At 34.5% G+C, this 22,341-nt stretch overlaps 1 protein-coding gene across 1 annotated transcript in view; it reads right to left on the reverse strand.

Annotated features, from left to right (window-relative positions):
* Positions 1–22,341, reverse strand: part of LOC120214576 (calcium-dependent protein kinase 20-like) — a 47,384-nt gene that overhangs the window by 18,947 nt on the left and 6,096 nt on the right. The gene's annotated exons all lie outside the window — the stretch shown is intronic.

Raw genomic sequence — 22,341 nt, forward strand, 5'->3', positions numbered from 1 at the left:
ACTTCTGAACGTTGGGGATGATTAGTGAAGATCATATAGCCGTTTTAGTGTGAAAACAATTAATAAAACAGCTTGGAGCATGGGGGGAATCAGTACCCCCTATGAGGAATCAGTTCCCTAAGTGTAAAATTCAAATATTTCGACCGTTATACAAGGGGGGAATCGGTACCCCCTGGGGTGGAATCGGTTCCCTCCGAGCATACTAGAATTCTCGGAGCCAAACCATTCAGGGGGGAATCGGTACCCCCTTGGGGGGGAATCGGTTTCCTCTGAGCAATCTGGAATTTTTGGCTTTGAAATGATTCGAAATACTTTGTAAAATTATTTTGAAATTGTTTTAAGATTAAAACTTAATTTTACACTTGAGTAAGGATTAAAAATGATCTTTAAAAGATTTGGAGTAATGTTTTGATATTCGAATAGTTATATCGAATATACTTAGAAAATCATTTGGAAAATCTTAAAATTCATTTAACTTAATTTGTTATATCAAAATGTTTTCAACAATCTCCCCCTTTTTGATATAACAAAACATTTTAGTAATTTTAAGATTTTGAAATCAAGTTTTGAAATTACTCCCCTTACTTTAACACTTCTCCCATTTATCATTTAAAAAAAACATTTAACACACTTCTCCCCCTTTTTGTTAAATCAAAAAGACATTTTAAAGAATTAAACAAGGTTTTGAAATCATTTAGCCAATTGATTATATTTTAAGCTGCTAAGATCACAAGCAAGAGAAACGTTAGCCATTAGTTTCATAATCAATATTCATAGTTAATGTGAAATGGCAAAATTGGTCATATTGCTATAATGATGTAAATGATGCAATAAATTTAACTAAACCATCAAAAGAAAATATTTAAATTCAAACAAACAAATCCAAAGTCACAAAAATCAAACAATCCAAAAAGTTGAAGCAATAATCGTTTAGTTCAAAGTTTTAAATTTAAGCACAGAATCACATATCCGGATCAGGAGGAGGAAAACGAGCCCGCATAGCGGCCATTTCGTGAGTAAGGTCATTAATACGCGCATTGGTTGCTTCATTGTTTGCACGCATATCCCGAAGAATTTTAATTGTTGAGCTCTCATTGTGGATAAATGGGACTCTATAGAAGTAAAGCGCGAACCCATGGTAGCATATCGGAAATTGAATGTCTCCATAAAGGATTGAAAATATGGAGGCATTCAATGCGTTTGTTGTGCTTGCTCATCGGGCTGCTCAGGCTCATCTTCGGCTTCATCGATGTCTCGCATTAATTGCTCAAGCTCGAGATCTTCGTCAGCTTCGGGTGGAGCTTGTGAAGAACTAGCTCTCGGAGTATTTGCAGAAGATCGAACCCATTCACCGGTTTCCTTATCCTTAATCCATCTCGCTCTCATTAAGGAAAGAAGATTAATTTGTTTCTTATGGGGAAAAGCGGCATCTAGACCGACTCTAAGCCCAGCTTTGGAAAATAGATTACTCAAAATACAACCGTAAATAAGAGATGAACAGAGTTTCTTGTTAGGAACAAGATTTACGGTTTCAACAATTTCAGAAAAAATAATCTGAGGTAGGTTAATTTTAATATTGTTTTCGAAACAATGTAACCACCAAAGATCTAAGGCTCTAAGAGTAGAATAACGACCTCTGGATGGTCGAAACCACCAAGAAATCATTAGATGAAGAAAACGTTCATGAAGGTCTAAGACACTTGCACTATCTCTTCTTTTATAACGAGATCCTAAAACCTATTTTTCATTTGAAATACCATCATTATCTAATCTGAATGTATTGGCTGTGTAAGCCGAGTCAATATATAAGAATTGTCCTAGGAGGTAGGAACGAATTCCTATGGTTTCGGTTTCAGTTTGGTTTTTAACACAAACGGCATTAGAATAGAAAATACGAACAAGTTGATGGTAAACGATGGGTTCAAGGTCAAAGAGTTTATCAAATTTCCACTCTTGTAAAAGAGGAAGATATTTAAAATTAATAGCTAACATAGCTTGACGAGAAGGAATACGTTCTTCCCGGATTTTGTAAGAGTCGAAATATTGATAATACCAAAAACGATGATTTCTAGGACCAAGATGATTGAAGCACGAATTTTGGATAATTAAATTAGGATCAATGGGATTAGGATTAGGAATTGGATTTTGAGGATTTAGAGGTGGATTTGGTTGACGGTGTGAGCGACTAGATGATGACCTAACACGTTTAGGATTGGACATGGTTTAGGAAATCAGAATAGAATGGGTAACCTTGAAGGATTTCGGATTTGAGTGAGATTAGATGAAGTTTGCACGTTTTTGATGATTCCAACAGGTGTAGAAGATGATATTTGAAGTGAATTCCGATTAAGAACGTTGATTTGAGGCAAAAATGGAGATTTGAGAGAGTAGAGGAGTGATAGGCGGCAAGGAAGAGAAAAGAAGAGAGTTTGAAGTTTTGAAGGGTTCTGCCCGTGTATATCCAGAACCCCAGGGGGGTATCGATTCCCCTGTGGGGGGAATCGGTTCCCCTTCAAAGGGGGAATCGGTTCCCTCATGGGGGGATCAATTCCCTCTGCACCAAAATGCTAAAATCCGATTTTAAACACCCAAAATGCTAAATTAATTTCCTCTAGTGGTATTGGCAACTCATATATTGAAAATTAATCATGTTCAAACAATTAAATTAATCTTTAAACGATATTTGAACATAAAATTAATTTTTCATCAAGAATCATAAACTCCCCCTAACTAATATCAATGAATGCAATAAAAAATTACTATTATAAGCATTTTATTTATTCTTATAAGTGCCAAAATTATTTTAAACACTAAGTGAAGATAGGTTGGTCAAACCTAATTCTCTCCTAAGTGTCCAAAATCTTTCCTTGTCTAAGGGTTTTGTAAAGATATCCGCTAATTGGTGCAAAGTATCAACAAATTCTAGAACTACATCTTCTTTAGTGACATGGTCTCTAATGAAGTGATGTCTTATTTCAATGTGCTTAGTTCTAGAGTGTTGGATGGGATTTTTAGTGAGACAAATAGCACTAGTATTGTCACACTTGATAGGAATGGTACCTACTTCAATTCCATAATCAAAAAGTTGTTGTTTCATCCATAAAACTTGTGCACAGCAACTACCAGCTGAAATGTATTCGGCTTCAGTAGTAGATAATGCAACACAATTTTGTTTCTTTGAAAACCAAGAAATTAGCATATTTCCAAGGAATTGGCAAGTACCGGAGGTGATTTTCCTATCTAATTTGCATCCTCCATAATCTGCATCAGAAAAAGCATGCAAGCTAAAGCTAGAGTCTTTAGGATACCAAAGTCCTAAACTAGCCTTAAGGTATCTGAAGATTCTCTTAACAGCTAGTAAATGTGATTCCTTAGGACATGATTGAAATCTAGCACATAAGCAAACACTAAACATAATGTCCGGTCTACTTGCAGTTAGATAAAGCAAAGAGCCAATCATTGACCTATATAATTTGACATCTACACATTTACCTCCTTCATCTAAGTCAAGCTTTGTTGAAGAGCTCATTGGAGTGTCATAAGGTTTCCCATTTTCCAGTCCAAACTTCTTGAGCATATCTTTGACGTACTTAGCTTAATTTATGAAGATGCCATCTTTTCTTTGCTTGATTTGGAGTCCCAAGAAAAATGAGAGCTCCCCCATCATGCTCATCTCAAACTCACTTTGCATTAGCTTAGAAAATTCTTGGTAAAGAACATCATTAGTAGAACCAAATATTATATCATCAACATAAATTTGAACTACTAATAAATCTTTACCTTTATGCTTTAAAAACAATGTAGTGTTAACCTTCCCTTTTGAAAAACCTTTTTCAATTAAAAAATTTGACAATCTTTCATACCAAGCTCTAGGAGCTTTTTTTAAACCATAAAGAGCTTTTATCAATTTAAGAACATGGTCCGGAAATTTTGAATCTTCAAAACCTAGAGGTTGTTCCACATACACTTCTTCCTTTATAAAACCATTTAAAAATGCACTTTTAACATCCATTTGATATAATTTAAATTCATGAAAACATGCAAATGCTAATAACATTCTAATTGCTTCCATCCTAGCTACGGGAGCATATATTTCATTATAGTCTATGCCCTCTTCTTGAGTATACCCTTGAGCAACAAGTCTAGCCTTGTTTCTCACTATATTACCACTCTCATCAAGCTTATTCCTAAATACCCATCTAGTACCTACAGTAGATTTATTACTAGGCCTTTCAACTAATGTTTATACTTTACTTCTCTCAAATTGATTTAACTCTTATTGCATAGCAATAATCCAATGTTCATCATTTAATGCTTCTTTAATATTCTTAGGCTCTATGCATGAGATAAATGCAACATAATTACAAATATTTCTAAGAGAAGATCGAGTTGTTACCCCTTTGGATGGATCACCTATAATTTCATCATCCTTGACATAGTTGTACTCTCTTGGATAAGATACTTCCCTTTCTTCAATGGTTGGATTCTCAAGAGGATCATGAGTTTCCTCATTTTTCGTTTCATCCTTTGATGATGGTTCTCCAACGTCATGTCTAACGTCATTTGTATTTATAACACCTACATCATCATTCACACAAGAATCCTTCCTCGGAAGGGGATTATCATCGAAAACAACATGTATAGACTCTTCTACAACTAAAGTTCTTTTTTTAAATACACGATAAGCTTTAGAATTTAATTTAAGGAATAACCCAGAAAGATTCCTTCATCACTTTTAGCATCAAATTTGCCAAGGTTTTCTTTACCGTTGTTTAAAACAAAACATTTACATCCAAAAGGATGAAAATAACTAATGTTAGGCTTTTTATTTTTGAAAATTTCATATGGAGTTTTCTTTAAAATTGGCCTAATCATTACTCGATTTACAACATAACAAGCGGTATTTGTGGCTTCCGCCCAAAAATATTTTGGCAAATTATTTTCACAAAGCATGGTTCTAGCCATTTCTTCTAAAGTTCGATTTTTCCTCTCAACAACTCCATTTTGTTGAGGGGTTCTAGGTGCTGAAAAATTATGGCTAATACCGTTAGAGTTACAAAATTCAGTAAATCCAAGATTTTCAAATTCAGTTCCATGATCACTCCTAACACTAGTTATAGAGTAACCTTTTTCATTTTGGATTACTTTTGAAAACGTGATGAATTGTTCTAATGCTTCATATTTAGTACTTAAAAATAGAACCCAAGTATATCTAGAATAGTCATCTACCAAGACAAATGCATATTGTTTTCCACCCAAGCTAGTAGTCCTAGTTGGTCCAAAAAGATCTATATGGATAAATTGTAATACTCTACTAGTTGACACATCATTAATGGATTTAAAAGAAACTCGCTTTTGTTTTCCTTTAGCACAAGCATCACAGATTTTATCATTATCAAATTTTAGTTTAGGCTGCCCTCGAACCAATTCTCCTTGAACTAACCGTTGCAAAACACTCATACTAGCATGTCCTAGTCTCCTATGCCATAACAAATTATCATGCTCATCCCTAGCAACTAGACACAAAATAGTCATATCAATAAAATCTAAATGCATCATTTATATATATCCCTATTTTATGACCAACAAGCATAATCGAAAATAGATGCAATGTTAATCAATTTTGCAATCATTTAAAATAAAACTTTGTATCTTTTATCAAAATTTATTTTTCAAAGGATTATGCTTTTAACCCATTCACATATAAAACATTATGCAATGTTGATTATAGAGATTAAGAGCACATGCATAAAGTTTTTGAAAATGTTATGCATTAAAACTTTATAATAATTAAACAAAAATCTATGCATAAACATTAAGAAATATTTCAAGTCAAAATTTTGCAAAACCAAAGTTCTTGAAAAATCGATATCAATTATTAAAGAGATATCAATTACATTTTAAAAACAATTTTGACCAAAAAAATATGATGAACTAGAGTTTATAAAACATTACGAAAAATTACCATGTTCATCATACAATATTTTTTTTAACATACATGAGATAAAACATAATTTAACATTTTAAAACCTCATGCATGCATAAACTAAATGAGCAACCAAATAATAAAAATATTAAGTTTAGAGATTACTCATTCCCTTTTTATGTGTGGCTAGAGCATCTTGAATACCATCATATTTATCACCATTTCTCTCACACACCTACAAGAGACATTTAAGTAGATTTTGGTATCCAAATTGCTTTGGATCCTTGAACATTAGTTTCAATGCCTCTTGTTCCTTTTGGAACCCATACTTGTCTAATTTTAAATCGTTTTCCTTTCTTTAAAGGACAAGTATGTTCCTTATGACCATGATAATGACAATGTGAACATATTGTCATTATTGAACTAGATGAATTATTTAGAATGATCTTTTTTTCTCTTGTTAAACATTCAAGCTTATCTTTCAAATTGAAATTTTCTTTTTCAATACTTTCAAATTTCATTTTTGAGAGTTCTAAATCCTTCTTCAAGATTTCATTTTGATATTCAAAATCCATTTTCATTTCTAGAAGAAGTTTGTTTAATTTGAAAATTTCTTTTTCAAAGTTTTCAGATTTTATTTTTGAAAGCTCTAACTCCTTTCTCAACATTTCATTTTGATTTTCCAAGTCTGTTTTAGCTTTCAAAAGAATATCATTTTTAGCAATAAATTTAGAAATCAATTTATTGTATTTGGAGTTCATGGTCTCAAACTCCGAAAATAATTTATCATAAGCATCTTGTAAGTCATTAAAAGATTTTGAATTTGATATATTTGCGTTAGAAGATACCTTTGGCTCTGTGAGAGATAATAGAGACATCACTTTTATTTGTTCTTCTTCTTCATTGTCTCTATAGATCTCCTCAAGCTTATCCCACATTTCCTTGGCGCTTGAACAAGAAGAAACTCCTTTATATACATTAGGATCAATTGCACAACACAACATGTGCATAGCCTTTGAATTTTGTTGAGCTTCCTTCTGTTCTTGAACACTCCACTTCTTTGCCTTATTAGTAGGAGAGGAATATCCTTTCTTGATTATCATCCAAGCTTCCATATCAAATGCTTTGATGAATATCATCATACACCTCTTCCAATGACGATAATTTGTGTTGAAAACATTTTTGATATTTCGATATAACAAATTAAGTTAAATGAATTTTAAGATTTCACAAATGCTTTTACAAATTCGATTCAATTAACCGAATATCAAATTATTACTCCAAGTTTTTCAAGATCAATTCTAATCCTTACTAAATGTGTAAAATTATGATTTGTACTTAAACTATTTTTGAAACAATTTTCACAAAGTATTTTGAACCAAAAACAAGCCTTAAATCAATTATTCAAAGGCATGCACCGATGCATCAGTCCATGCATCGATGCATCGATGAATTAATTGAACATCAAATGCATTCCATGCACCGATGCACTCTCCATATATCGATGCACTCTGAATTTTTTCAAAACATCGAATGCATTTGATGCATCGATGCACAAGCCATGCATCGATGCATCAGGCTATTTCTCAAACATCGAATGCATTTCATGCATCGATGCACACTTGGTGCACCGATGCATCAAGTGTTCCAACGGTCAAAATATTTGAATTTTACACGAATGCACCGATGCATACTTGATCATGCATCGATGCATGAGACGCTCCACCTAGAAAAATTAATTGTTTTCACACTTAAACGGCTCTATTATCCCCACTAATTATCACCAACGTTCATAATTGATTAAAGGGGTATTTAAACAAGTTCTGGAGCCATTGATCAACAACAAGAAACATCAATCAACTAGAATCAAGAGAGAATCAAAGAGAAAGCATCAAACCTCAAGTTTGAGTATTTCAAGCCTATTTTTCATCCAATATTCATTTGCTTTCAAGAACACTTTTGTACTCAATTGTATTTATCCTTGAGTGTTCTTTTCTTTGTTCTAGAATTGTGCAAACATCTTACCTTGTGAGGTTTTCTTGTAAGTTTGCAAATTTGTAATCTTCTCTTTGGGAAAAAGAGTGTTCTCAAGAGTTGGGGTATACTCTTGAGGGATTTTGTAAGGTTATCTCTTTGGACTCAAAAGAAAGAACAAATTAGTGAATTTGTTGGAAAATCCTTAGTGTGGATAGCTAAGGTAGTGGACGTAGACTTTGTTTGAGAAAGTCGAACCACTGTAAATCGCTGTGCAATTACTTTAAATTTTCTGCAAAAGCTTCCACGAAATTTTTAATTGCCAATTCACCCCCCTCTTGGCCGATTCCGTAGATCGATTAACTCAACAATTGGTATCAGAGCCTCACTCATTTGAAGGTTTAATCACCTCTTGAGTCGATTCGGGAAGAGTTACATCGATTACCAAGTCATCATTGGCATCCACTTCAAATTATGACTCCGGTCTTGATTCGATGCCCGTCAACAAGCCTCCTTTCTTCAATGGAGCTAATTACGCCTATTGGAAGAATAGAATGATGTACTTCATTCAAGCAAGTGACATGGGAGCATGGAATGCCGTAGAAGAAGGATACATCAAGCCTATCACTCATCCAAGGTTGTGGAGTGAAGGAGAGACAAGAATGTTCCAGCTCAACTCCAAAGCCATCCATATTATTTTTTGTGCTCTTGGACCAAATGAATACGGAAGAGTTTCATCGTGTACAACCGCCAAAGAAATATGGGACAAGCTTCAAGTCACACATGAAGGTACATATGAGGTAAAGAAATCAAAAATTAGTATTCTAACGCATAGCTATGAAAATTTCAGGATGAAACCAAATGAAGACATCAAAGCTATGATGGATAGATTTTCAACGATTGTCAATGGTCTCAAATCATATGGAGAGATCATCTCAAATGAAAAGCTTGTGAGGAAGTTAGTCTACTCCCTCCCAAAATCATGGCAATCAAAGAAGACGGCAATCATCGAGTCTAAGGACCTAACGTCCTTAACTCTTGAAGAACTTATCGGTTCACTCCTCACTCATGAGATGATGCTCGAAGATGAGGTGGACCTTGATAAAGTTGAAGAGACACCAAAGGAAAAGGAGAAGAAGAAAAATATTGGAGTTGCTCTCAAATCCACAAAAGATGAGAGTGATTCTAATAATGATGATGATGACGAGGAAATGACATTGTTTGCTAAACGGTTTAGAAAAATGATGAGACCTTACCAAGGAAGAAAATTCAAACGAAACGAAGGCCTCAAAAATGAACCAAAAGAGAAGGACCCAATCATTTGCTATGAATGTAAAAAGCCGGGGCATGTCAAATATGATTGCCCATAATTGAAGAAAAAAGGTCAATCAAAGAATAAGCACAAGGCTCATGTGGCTACATGGAGCGATGAAGAAGGTTCCGATGAAGAGGAACAAGAAGTAGCAAACTTGTGCTTGATGGCATTCGGGGAAGATTCTAAGGTAACCTCTAACTCATCCGATTTTGATGATTTATCTTATGATGAGTTATTTGAGGAGTACAATGGGTTGGCTTCGGATTATGAGAAATTGTTTTTAAAATATAAAAATGATGTTTCAAAATTGAAAAATGAAAACAAACTCATATCCAAAACCAACAACGATGTTGAAAGTAAAATCAAAGACTTGCAAATCAAACTAGAAGAGTTTGAAAAGAAAAATTTAGATTTGCAAAATTTACTTTCAAAGATCAATGATGATCATCAAAAGAAAATTGATGATCTTAAAACATCTTTTGATAAAGTTGGAACAAAACATTTTGAAAAAGGTGGAAATTCAAAATCCAACTTTGTTAGAAAAAGTTTTAGAAACTACAATCATAGAGGTCCCCAAAGAACCTCTAATGGAAAAATCATTAGAAGTATGTGGGTTCCTAAAGAACTCATTACTACTAAAGATAAAAATATCCTACACAAATGGATACCTAAGGGGACTAGGATTTTGGAAACTAATGAATATGGACCCAAAAGAATTTGGGTACCAAAAATAAAAAATTAATCTATGTTTGTAGGGAAAGGAGCATTGCTACAAGGCATGGGAAACAAATTCAAACTCATGGTACCTTGATAGTGGATGCTCAAGACATATGACCGGGGACAAAAGCCGGTTCATTGAGCTTAACGCCAAAAATGGAGGAGAAGTGACTTTTGGAGACAATTCAAAAGGTCACATTGAAGGTATTGGTACAATAGGTAATACCTCTTCCATACAAATTAAGAATGTTTTATATGTGAATGGATTAAAGCATAATCTATTGAGTATTAGTCAATTATGCGATAAAGTATTCAATGTCTTATTTGAAATTAATGGTTGTAAAGTCATTGACATTGCATCTAATCGGATTATGCTTGTTGGTCATAGAATAGGAAACATTTACATGGTGCATTTAGATTCTATTGATATGACTAATTTATGCCTAGTTGCTAAGGATGAGCATGATAGTTGGTTATGGCATAGGAGACTAGGTCATGCTAGTATGAGTGTTTTGCAACGGTTAATTCAAGGAGACTTAGTAAGAGGGTTGCCTAAGCTTAAATCTGATAATGATAAAATCTGTGATGCTTGTGCTAAAGGAAAACAAAAACGAGTTTCTTTTAAATCTATTAATGATGTATCAACTAGTAGAGTATTACAATTGATCCATTTAGATCTTTTTGGGCCAACTAGAACTACTAGCTTGGGAGGAAAACAATATGCATTTGTCTTGGTAGATGACTATTCTAGATACACTTGGGTTCTATTCTTAAGTACTAAAGATGAAGCATTAGAAAATTTCATCACATTTTCAAAAATAATCCAAAATGAAAAAGTTTACTCTATCACTAGTGTTAGAAGTGATCATGGAACTGAATTTGAAAATCTTGGATTTATTGAGTTTTGTAATTCTAATGGTATTAGCCATAATTTTTCAGCACCTAGAACCCCTCAACAAAATGGAGTTGTTGAGAGGAAAAATTGAACTTTAGAAGAAATGGCTAGAACCATGCTTTGTGAAAATAATTTGCCAAAATATTTTTGGGCGGAAGCCACAAATACCGCTTGTTATGTTGTAAATCGAGTAATGATTAGGCCAATTTTAAAGAAAACTCCATATGAAATTCTCAAAAATAAAAAGCCTAACATTAGTTATTTTCATCCTTTTGGATGTAAATGTTTTGTTTTAAACAACGGTAAAGAAAATCTTGGCAAATTTGATGCTAAAAGTGATGAAGGAATTTTTCTGGGTTATTCCTTAAATTCTAAAGCTTATCGTGTATTTAATAAAAGAAATTTAGTTGTAGAAGAGTCTATACATGTTGTTTTCGATGATAATCCCCTTCCAAGGAAGGATTCTTCTGTTAATGATGATGTAGGTATTGTACAAGCAAATGACGTTAGACATGACGTTGGAGAATCATCATCAAAGGAAGAAACAAAAGATGAGGAAACTCATGATCCCCTCGAGAATCCAACCATTGAAGAAAGGGAAGTATCTTTTCCAAGAGAGTACAACTATGTCAAGGATGGTGAAATTATAGGTGATCCATCAAAAGGGGTAACTACTCGATCTTCTCTTAGAAATATCTGTAATTATGTTGCATTTATTTCATGCATAGAGCCTAAGAACATCAAAGAAGCATTAAAAGATGAACATTGGATTATGGCTATGCAAGAAGAATTAAATCAATTTGAGAGAAGTAAAGTATGGACATTAGTTGAAAGGCCTAGTAATAAATCTACTGTAGGTACTAGATGGGTTTTTAGAAATAAACTTGATGAAAGTGGTAATATAGTGAGGAACAAGGCTAGACTTGTTGCTCAAGGCTATACTCAAGAAGAATGCATAGACTATGATGAAACATACGCTCCCATAGCTAGGATGGAAGCAATTAGAATGTTATTGGCATTTGCATGTTTCAATGAATTTAAATTATATCAAATGGATGTTAAAAGTGCATTTTTAAATGGTTTTATAAAAGAAGAAGTGTACGTGGAACAACCTCCAGGTTTTGAAGATTCAAATTTTCTGGATCATGTTTTAAAATTGACAAAAGCTCTTTATGGTTTAAAACAAGCTCCTAGAGCTTGGTATGAAAGGTTGTCAAATTTTTTAATTGAAAAAGGTTTTTTAAAAGGAAAGGTTGACACTACATTGTTTTTAAAGAGAAAAGGTAAAGATTTATTAGTAGTTCAAATTTATGTTGATGATATAATATTTGGTTCTACTAATGATGTTCTTTGCCAAGAATTTTCTAAGCTAATGCAAAGTGAGTTTGAGATGAGCATGATGGGGGAGCTCTCATTTTTCTTGGGACTCCAAATCAAGCAAAGAAAAGATGGCATCTTCATTAATCAAGCTAAGTACGTCAAAGATATGCTCAAGAAGTTTGGACTGGAAAATGGGAAACCTCATAACACTCCAATGAGCTCTTCAACAAAGCTTGACTTAGATGAAGGAGGTAAATGTGTAGATGTTAAATTATATAGGTCAATGATTGGCTCTTTGCTTTATCTAACTGCAAGTAGACCGGACATTATGTTTAGTGTTTGCTTATGTGCTAGATTTCAATCATGTCCTAAGGAATCACATTTACTAGCTGTTAAGAGAATCTTTAGATACCTTAAGGACACTCCTAGTTTAGGACTTTGGTATCCTAGAGACTCTAGCTTTAGCTTGCATGCCTTTTCTGATGCGGATTATGGAGGATGCAAATTAGATAGGAAAAGCACCTCCGGTACTTGTCAATTCCTTGGAAATATGTTGATTTTTTGGTTTTCAAAGAAACAAAATTGTGTTGCATTATCTACCACTGAAGCGTAATACATTTCAGCCGGTAGTTGTTGTGCACAAGTTTTATGGATGAAACAACAACTTTTTGATTATGGAATTGAAGTAGGTATCATTCCTATCAAGTAAGACAATATTAGTGCTATTTGTCTCACTAAAAATCCCATCCAACACTCTAGAACTAAGCATATTGAAATAAGACATCACTTCATTAGGGACCATGTCACTAAGGAAGATGTAGTTCTAGAATTTGTTGATACTTTGCACCAATTAGCGAATATTTTTACAAAACCCTTAGATAAAGAAAGATTTTGGACACTTAGAAGAGAATTAGGTTTAACTGACCTATCTTCACTTAGTGTTTAAAATAATTTAGCACTTTTAATAAATACTGAAAAAATGCTTATAATAATAAATTGTATTCTTGCTATTAGTTAGGGGGAGTTTATGATTCTTAATAAAAATTAATTTTATGTTCAAATAAAGTTTGAAGATTAATTTGATTGATTGAACATAATTAATTTTTGATATATGAGTTGCCATTACCATTAGAGCCAAATTATTTAGCATTTTAAGTGTTTAAAACGGATTTTTGACATTTTTGTTCTTCATGCACCGATGCATTTAACAATGCATCGATGCATCCTTGAATATGCATCGATGCATAAGACCATGCACCGATGCATCCGTCGGGTTTTAGGTTTAAAATCTTCATATTCTTCATTTTTCTCAAAACCTAAAACATAAACTCACGGCCGTTCGTCCCACTCTTACCTCAAATCTCTATTTTTGCTCAAAATCTTCGGGAAAACATCGGATTCTTCAAGTTTTTCATCCTACAAACCTGCTACACTCATTAAATCGCGCAAAACATCTCCTCATTCCCCTCAATCCGAATTTTTCAAGGTATTTTCACAAAAACTCTATTTCATTAAATTTTTGAACTTAGGACTAGTTTAGATTAGTTCTAGTTTGAAATAATTATCGGGCATTGGCTATATGATGATTCTAAACTTGTTTCTACAACGAATATCATCAAAAATGCATAATTTTTCAAAATTATTTGGAAATTTCGAATTTAAAAAAAAATTCGAAAATTATTGATTCAATTGTGTTGTTTTCATGAAAACTATGCGCATTATGATATTTATTTTAAATAGTTTTCAAAACTTTGCCCATTAGGATTATGTTAGATAACCTTGAATTATTGAGGACTCATTTGAGTTTTGGGATTGAATTTTGTGCATACATGTGTTTTTAAATTGCAGGTGATATTTCTTTTCCGATTTCCCTAACCATGTCTAATCCCAAACGCCCTAGATCATCCTCGAGTCGGTCTCACCAAAACCGTCCTCCCGCTCCTAGACCTCAAAATCCATCCAATATTCCTTCATCCCTCATTAGTACTTGTTTTAACATGCCTGAAAACCGTAGGGATGAATTATACTCTAGGTACATGAACTACTTCCAATCCTATCGTATTAGGGAAGAGCGTATTCCTTCTCTACAAGCTATGATAAAACTTGAATTTGAATACCTCTCAATTCTTCGTCGATGGAAGTTTGATAAACTATTTTCTCTTTAACCCATCGTCTTTCACCAACTTGTCCGCATCTTTTATTCCAATGCGGTTTGTATTCAGAACACAACTCAGTGCGGTACTATAGCGATTAGATCCTATCTTTTAGGACAATATATCACTATTACTTCTGAATCCATCGCATCTCATTTTGGTTTAGATGACGAGGGTTTATTTAATGAGAAGGAAGATGTGCAATATCCATATCTTCCTAATGCTAGTGTCAGTACCTTTAGGTCTCACCACGATCGATTTCTTCACTTAATGATCTCTTGGTGGTTTAGACCATCCGCAGGTTGGTACTCCACACTACGTACTACAGACTTATGGTGGATGCATTGTATAAAGAACAAAAAGAAAATCAATTTTCCACATATTGTCTTTAGCGCGCTTGTCGATATCATAAACATCATTCCCTCAAAGCATGTAGAAACCCTACCTTATGGTTGTCTACTAAGCAATTTGTTTATCAAACTCGACCTAGATGTCTCCCTTGACAATCCTATTCCTCTCCAAAACCCAATCAATATCACATCCTTAAAGAAATCGGATTGGAAATTGGATGAGAACACCGGACTATGGTCTTTTCGACCCGGTAAGCAAACCCCGGGAGCTAGTTCTTCACGAGCTGCTCCTAGTTCTTCTCGTGCTCCTCCTCCTCCTCCAGCTCCTGACACTGATAATGATCCAGAGCTTCAAAGGCTTATGAGAGATATTGACGAGGAAGTACCAGCTCGGCAAGATGATCAAACGCCACCTTATTTCCAATCTTTTCTAGAGTCGTTTGATCTGCGTTTTGCTTCCATGGAGTCTACGATTAATGAGTTTCAGAGGGAGATGTGTGATCGTATGGATGCTCTTACTCTTGAAGTTAGAGCTCATTATCCTCCTCCTCCTCCCGATTCTGCTATGGATGATTAAACGTTATTTGATGATATTTGGTTTTAAACTTTAAGAACTTGGATTGTTAAACTTTTTGATTTGAATGTTTATGTTTGTTTGGATGTTTGGATGCTTGAATGTTTGAACTTAATTTTAATATATTTGGTTTGAATTTTATTCATTTTGCATCATTAGATATATGACCAATTATGCCATTTCACATTTTATTATGAATATTGTTTATGAAAACTAATGGCTAATCTCTCTTTTGATTGTGATCTTAGCAGCTTATTATTAATAAATCAATTGGCTAATGTTTTTCAAAATTCTTGTTTAAAACGTTTATATAGAGTCTTTTTGATTTAACAAAAAGGGGGAGAAAATTTAAGATGTGCTATAGTAAGGGGGAGTAAGATTTTCAAAATCGATTTCAAAAATAATTTCTTAAACAAATCTTAAAATTATTCAAATGTTTTGTTATATCAAAAAGTGGGAGATTGTTGAAAACATTTTTGATATTTCGATATAACAAATTAAGTTAAATGAATTTTAAGATTTCACAAATGATTTTACAAATTCGATTCAATTAACCGAATATCAAATTATTACTCCAAGTTTTTCAAGATCAATTCTAATCCTTACTAAATGTGTAAAATTGTGATTTGTACTTAAACTATTTTTGAAACAATTTTCACAAAGTATTTTGAACCAAAAACAAGCCTTAAATCAATTATTCAAAGGCATGCACCGATGCATCAGTCCATGCATCGATGCATCGATGAATTAATTGAACATCAAATGCATTCCATGCACCGATGCACTCTCCATGCATCGATGCACTCTGAATTTTTTCAAAACATCGAATGCATTTGATGCATAGATGCACAAGCCATGCATCGATGCATCAGGCTATTTCTCAAACATCGAATGCATTTCATGCATCGATGCACACTTGGTGCACCGATGCATCAAGTGTTCCAACGGTCAAAATATTTGAATTTTACACGAATGCACCGATGCATACTTGATCATGCATCGATGCATGAGACGCTCCACCTAGAAAAATTAATTGTTTTCACACTTAAACGGCTCTATTATCCCCACTAATTATCACCAACGTTCATAATTGATTCAAGGGGTATTTAAACAAGTTCTGGAGCCATTGATCAACAACAAGAAACATCAATCAACTAGAATCAAGAGAGAATCAAAGAGAAAGCATCAAACCTCAAGTTTGAGTATTTCAAGCCTATTTTTCATCCAATATTCATTTGCTTTCAAGAACACTTTTGTACTCAATTGTATTTATCCTTGAGTGTTCTTTTCTTTGTTCTAGAATTGTGCAAACATCTTACCTTGTGAGGTTTTCTTGTAAGTTTGCAAATTTGTAATCTTCTCTTTGGGAAAAAGAGTGTTCTCAAGAGTTGGGGTATACTCTTGAGGGATTTTGTAAGGTTATCTCTTTGGCCTCAAAAGAAAGAACAAATTAGTGAATTTATTGGAAAATCCTTAGTGTGGATAGCTAAGGTAGTGGACGTAGACTTTGTTTGAGAAAGTCGAACCACTGTAAATCGCTGTGCAATTACTTTAAATTTTCTGCAAAAGCTTCCACGAAATTTTTAATTGCCAATTCACCCCCCTCTTGGCCGATTCCATAGATCGATTAACTCAACAATTTGTTCCATTGAAGTGTAGAGGCACGTCAATAGGTCTGGATTCTTCCATGGATAATGAACCGGAAGTAGACGCCATCTTTATCGATTTAACTCTTCCCGTATCGACTCAAGAGGCGATTAAACCTTCAAATGAGTGAGGCTCTGATGCCAATTGTTGAGTTAATCGATTGACGGAATCGGCCAAGAGGGGGTGAATTGGCAATTAAAATTTTGGTGGAAGCTTTTGCAGAAAATTGAAAGTAATTGCACAACGATTTAGAGTGGTTCGACTTTATCAACCAAAGTCTCCGTCCACTACCTTAGCTATCCACACTAAGGATTTTCCAACAAATTCACTAATTTGTTCTTTCTTTTGAGGACAAAGAGTAACCTTATAGCTCCCTCAAGAATTATACCCCAAATTCTTGAGCACACTCTTTTTCAAAGAGAAATACACAAATTTGCAAACTTAAAAGGAAAACCTCACAAGGTAAGATGTTTGCACAATTCTAGAACAAGAAAAGAACACTCACAAATAATTACAAATGAGCACAAATGGTGTTCTTTGAAAGCAAAATGAATATTGAAAGGAAAATTGGCTTGATTTGCACAAACTTGGTGTTTGATGCTTTCTCCCTTGTTTCTCTATTATTTCTTGTTGATCAAAGGCTTCAGAACTTGTTTAAATACACCTTGAATCACTTCTGAACGTTGGGGATGATTAGTGAAGATCATATAGCCGTTTTAGTATGAAAACAATTAATAAAATAGCTTGGAGCATAGGGGGAATCGGTACCCCCTATGGGGAATAGGTTCCCTAAGTGTAAAATTCAAATATTTCGACCGTTATACAAGGGGGAATCGGTACCCCTGGGGGGGAATCGGTTCCCTCCGAGCATAATGGAATTCTCGGAGCCAAACCATTAAGGGGGGAATCGGTACCCCCTTGGGGGGGAATCTGTTCCCTCTGAGCAATCTGGAATTTTTGGCTTTGAAATGATTCGAAATACTTTGTAAAATTATTTTGAAATTGTTTTAAGATTAAAACTTAATTTTACACTTCAGTAAGGATTAAAAATGATCTTTAAAAGATTTGGAGTAATGTTTTGATATTTGAATAGTTATATCGAATATACTTAGAAAATCATTTGGAAAATCTTAAAATTCATTTAACTTAATTTGTTATATCGAAATATCAAAATGTTTTCAACAGAAACAAACGAGAGCAATCCATCAGTGTTTTACTCCAATTTAAACTCTAAAAATAGCCATTTTGGGATATAAATATTATTTAAATCACACACAAATGGGGGGAACATATCAGAGAGAATCACGAGAGTTTTACCACACTACACACAATATACTACGATTTACAGAGAGTTGATACGAATCACGAAAAATACAAGCAAGATTTTGAAGTGCTTTGTACCGAATCGAAGTGAAATAATAGGTAGATTTTTACCTTGATTTCAGTTTCCTTGGCTTGCATGTTACATCCGTTTGCTCTAGATTTGTGAAAAAACTCAAAAAGGCTGATGACCAAGGTACTTTTCGAAGCCTTAGATCTTAGATTTACCCCCGAGGCTAATTGTTTTTATGAAACGACTTTGATTTTCAAAATGAGGAGATGAGGGGATTTCGAATGGCAAAAAAATCTTTTGATTTTGCGGTCGGCGCCGGTCAATGGCGGTCGATGAGGCAACAAAAGGTCGTGTTCTGGGAAACACGGCGGCGTGTTCATCCATTCGATGAACACACATGAACATTACAGAGTGTTTTATATTTTTGGATTTGATCTATTGGAGGCATATAAAGTTTGGAGAAAGGTGTTGCTGGGTTTTGGGTTATATGTAACTTGTTAAGACCGACCCGAGCCTGTGTTTTTGAAAGAAATCGGGTTAACCCCTGATTTGGTCCCCACTATTTTTTAAACTTTCATTTTAGTTTCAAATTCGCAATTTCAACGCTGATATTCTTATGGATTTGACCCTCCAAGTTGATTTCATTCCAATTTAATCCCGCCATGGTCATATTTACTATTTGTTTTATATTTATATTTTTATTTATTTTTATTATAACTATTATTAGTATTATTTTTAATATTATTATTTTTTATTCATCTATGTATATATATATTTTACTTATTTCTTTTTATACTCTTTTACTATTTTATTATTTCTATTGTTATTGTTATTTCTTTTCTATTTTACTTTTATATTTTATTTACTCATTTTTACGTTCTTTTTTATTTTTCTTTTATTTGTATCTTTCATCTCCCTTTTATTTCTTTTATTTATTCATTTATTTATTTGCATTAGCTTCTTATTTTTATTTAGTTGTTTTCTATGTATATATTATCATTATTATTACTTTCCTTTTTTTTTTTATTTTTTATCTATTTTATTTATTTACTTTTCTCTCTTTATTTGTATTTTTATTTTTTACATTTTTCTGTTAATACATTTCTCGGTTTTTTAAGGGTACAATTTCAAATTCGTCAAAGGTAAGTAATTTGGCTCGTTATTTTACCTTTTAAGTTAAACTTACAACTTTCTTAATTTAAGACAAACTGGAAATTACACAGTACCGAAAGGGCAGTTCAAGGGTACTAACCCTTCTTTGATTGTAATCGACTCCCGAATCCGACACATCGCTGGTAAGACGCAGATCAGGTAAGAAATAAGGTATCCGGTCGACCTATTTGCTTTAAAATAAATGATCGGTGGCGACTCCAATCCATTTTCCTAAGTCGAAGCTCAATTTCAGGCCCAACCGAAAGACGGTTCTGACAGCTTGGCGACTCTGCTGGGGACAAAGTAAGTGAGTCAGGCTAAGGTAATTTCCAGTTGTCTTTTTAACGAAAAGGGTAAGTTTAAATTTTAAGGCAACATTTTGATCCTTATTGCTTACTTTTGATTATATTTTTCAAGTAAATAGTTGTACTAACCGTTTTCTCATGATTTCAGCCCTTAAAGAGTTTTCATCTAAGGCTCTAAACTCGAGCTCCAAACCCATATTAAGTGGGGGTAAAAGCGACACCTTCGTGTGAATTTATTCACCGTATGGGCCTAGCAAGTAACCTTCAGGGATTCATATACCTTATGCCTTCGTGTGAATTTATTCTCGGTATGGGCATAAGGGAATTTGTCCTCTCGAGTTTAACTTAGTCCACACAAGCATATAATAGGCTTAGAACTAAGGGTCTGGTAATCCCAAGGGGGCGCCGTCAAGGAGAACTCGGGTACCATTTTTAGAACCTAAACCGGGAGGCTATGGGGAAATAGAGCCTACCCCAAAACCCCATTTCAAACCTAGGACATTTTTACCCTAACCATGATGTTTTTTCCCCTCCTACTCTTCTTTCTTTCTTTTGTCATCTTTTTGGGTTTATTTATTCACTAACTTTTTGCCTTTATGTTTATTTTATTAGTATTTGCATCATAACAAGAGGTCATTAATCCCTAAAAAGGTGTTTGTTATACACAAAATAACCTGAACTAATGGACAAAGGGGTTGTAATACAAGAGATGAAAATACAGAGGACAGTCTACAAGGCAACTATGTGTCACATTCATAAGGTGTGGCACCCACAATTGAAGAATATATCACTATACTACTTTATAAAGGACTCAGAATGAATCTGGTCTACCTTAAGCACATTGAAGGTCTATCTTGGAAGAACTGACTGACAGACGTTGCAGGGGCAAGATAAAGGTCACTGTCTTGGGAGTCCCTTCAAAGACAACAATGGATAGTTGAAAATTGGAAACCATTACTAACGAATTCAAGAAACATGCAAATAAACTTCACATAGTTCTTATCAATTGAGGGCTCCAATGACGTATTCGTTGGGAACATACTCAACAAAAGATAAATACCCGAGATGCAGTCATTCGAGACTTCTTGGGCCAATACAAAAAGTAACTCAACATTTGCATGGTTCATCCAGAGAAGCCGGAGCGGTACGACATATTATTCAATCGGTGACGGACGAAGGCAGAAGACTAGTCAAACTGTCAGAAGCTGTCAGGATATTTTTGTCTCTTAAAAGATAAAACATTTTTGTCCCCAATAAGGGTTATTCATAATAACAAGCACATTTTTTGGATCAATGCCTTGGATATTTCACGCATCATGCGTTTAGACATACTTTGCATTTTGTTATTCTCTTTGCATTCACATTAACTAACGGAAGAATGCTTCAATAAAAGGGAATAAATACTGGATACACCACCTCAAGCGTTAGACACACCTCATCCGCATAACACTCGCTTGAAAAAGAGGCGAATGGAGGCCAGAGTCATTCAAATCGAAGAGAATATGACAAAATTGTAGAGAGAGCTAGAAGATAAAATGGCTCAGAACAATAAGAGTACCCTGGATTCCATCACGAGAAGCCAGGAGTCCTTAGTTGACCAAATCGTGGCTAAGTTGTCTAGTTTATAACAACAAGAAAGTGCACCCGTAGTAGGTGCGTCTGAGGGGGTAACCATATCACCGACTCCGCAGGTAGTTATTTCACCCGGGATCATACCCGGACCGCAAGAAAACTCTTCTGCTACCAAAGTAAAAGCATCATCTGCTGCGAAGGGGCAAACTTCCACAACCTGTCCTGGCAACCATCCGGATGATTACAATATCCCGGATTTCGATGAAGAGGACAAAGCAAAAAAGATGCCAGAGAATATCAGAATGCTGGAAGATCAGATGAAGATGGTCCAAGGAGACCATAATTATTCTGAAGTGGACGCAATGGAGCTGAGCCTAGTTCCAGATTTGGTGCTTCCACCAAAGTTTAAGGTCCCGTAGTTCGAGAAGTTCGATGGGAACAACTGTCCCTCAACCCACATCACTATGTTCTATCGAAAAATGATGGGATATGGGGGGAAATGACCAACTCTTGATCCACTGTTTCCAGGAAATCCTCTCCGGTTCAGCTATTTGGTGGTACAACCAGCTCAGCCGAACTCATATTAAGACATGGAAAGACTTAGCCAAGTCTTTCTTGGAGCAATACAAGCATATTAACGATATGAGACCAGACCGGGTTATGCTACAAAGCCTGAAGAAAAAGCACAATGAAAGTTTCCGACAATACACACAACGATGGAGGGATTTGGCTGTGCAAGTTCATCCACCTTTGGATGAAAAGAAAACCAAGAAGCTGTTTGTATAAACCATGAAGACACCTTACTTTGGGCACCTGGTGGCAATCACATCGGGAAGTTTCTCAGATATAGTTATGGCTGGTGAGATGATCAAGCTAGCTATAAAACAAGGAAAGAATGAGGGAAATGACTCTAGTGAGAAGTCTCTCATGAAGAACAAAGAGCGAGAGATCAACAATATCAACATCTACAACTCTAACAAAGGTGTTACGATCTCAACCACTGCAGTTGTACCATCCAGTACTTCTAAACAAACTCAAAGAGAACCAAGGAACGAAAGGGAATCTTACCTGACTAATTTTGGATTAGACCTCATAATGTCTTCCATAA

This window comes from Hibiscus syriacus, unplaced genomic scaffold, assembly GCF_006381635.1.
Source record: "Hibiscus syriacus cultivar Baekdansim isolate YM2019G1 unplaced genomic scaffold, ASM638163v2 tig00110065_pilon, whole genome shotgun sequence".
Lineage (NCBI taxonomy): Eukaryota > Viridiplantae > Streptophyta > Magnoliopsida > Malvales > Malvaceae > Hibiscus > Hibiscus syriacus.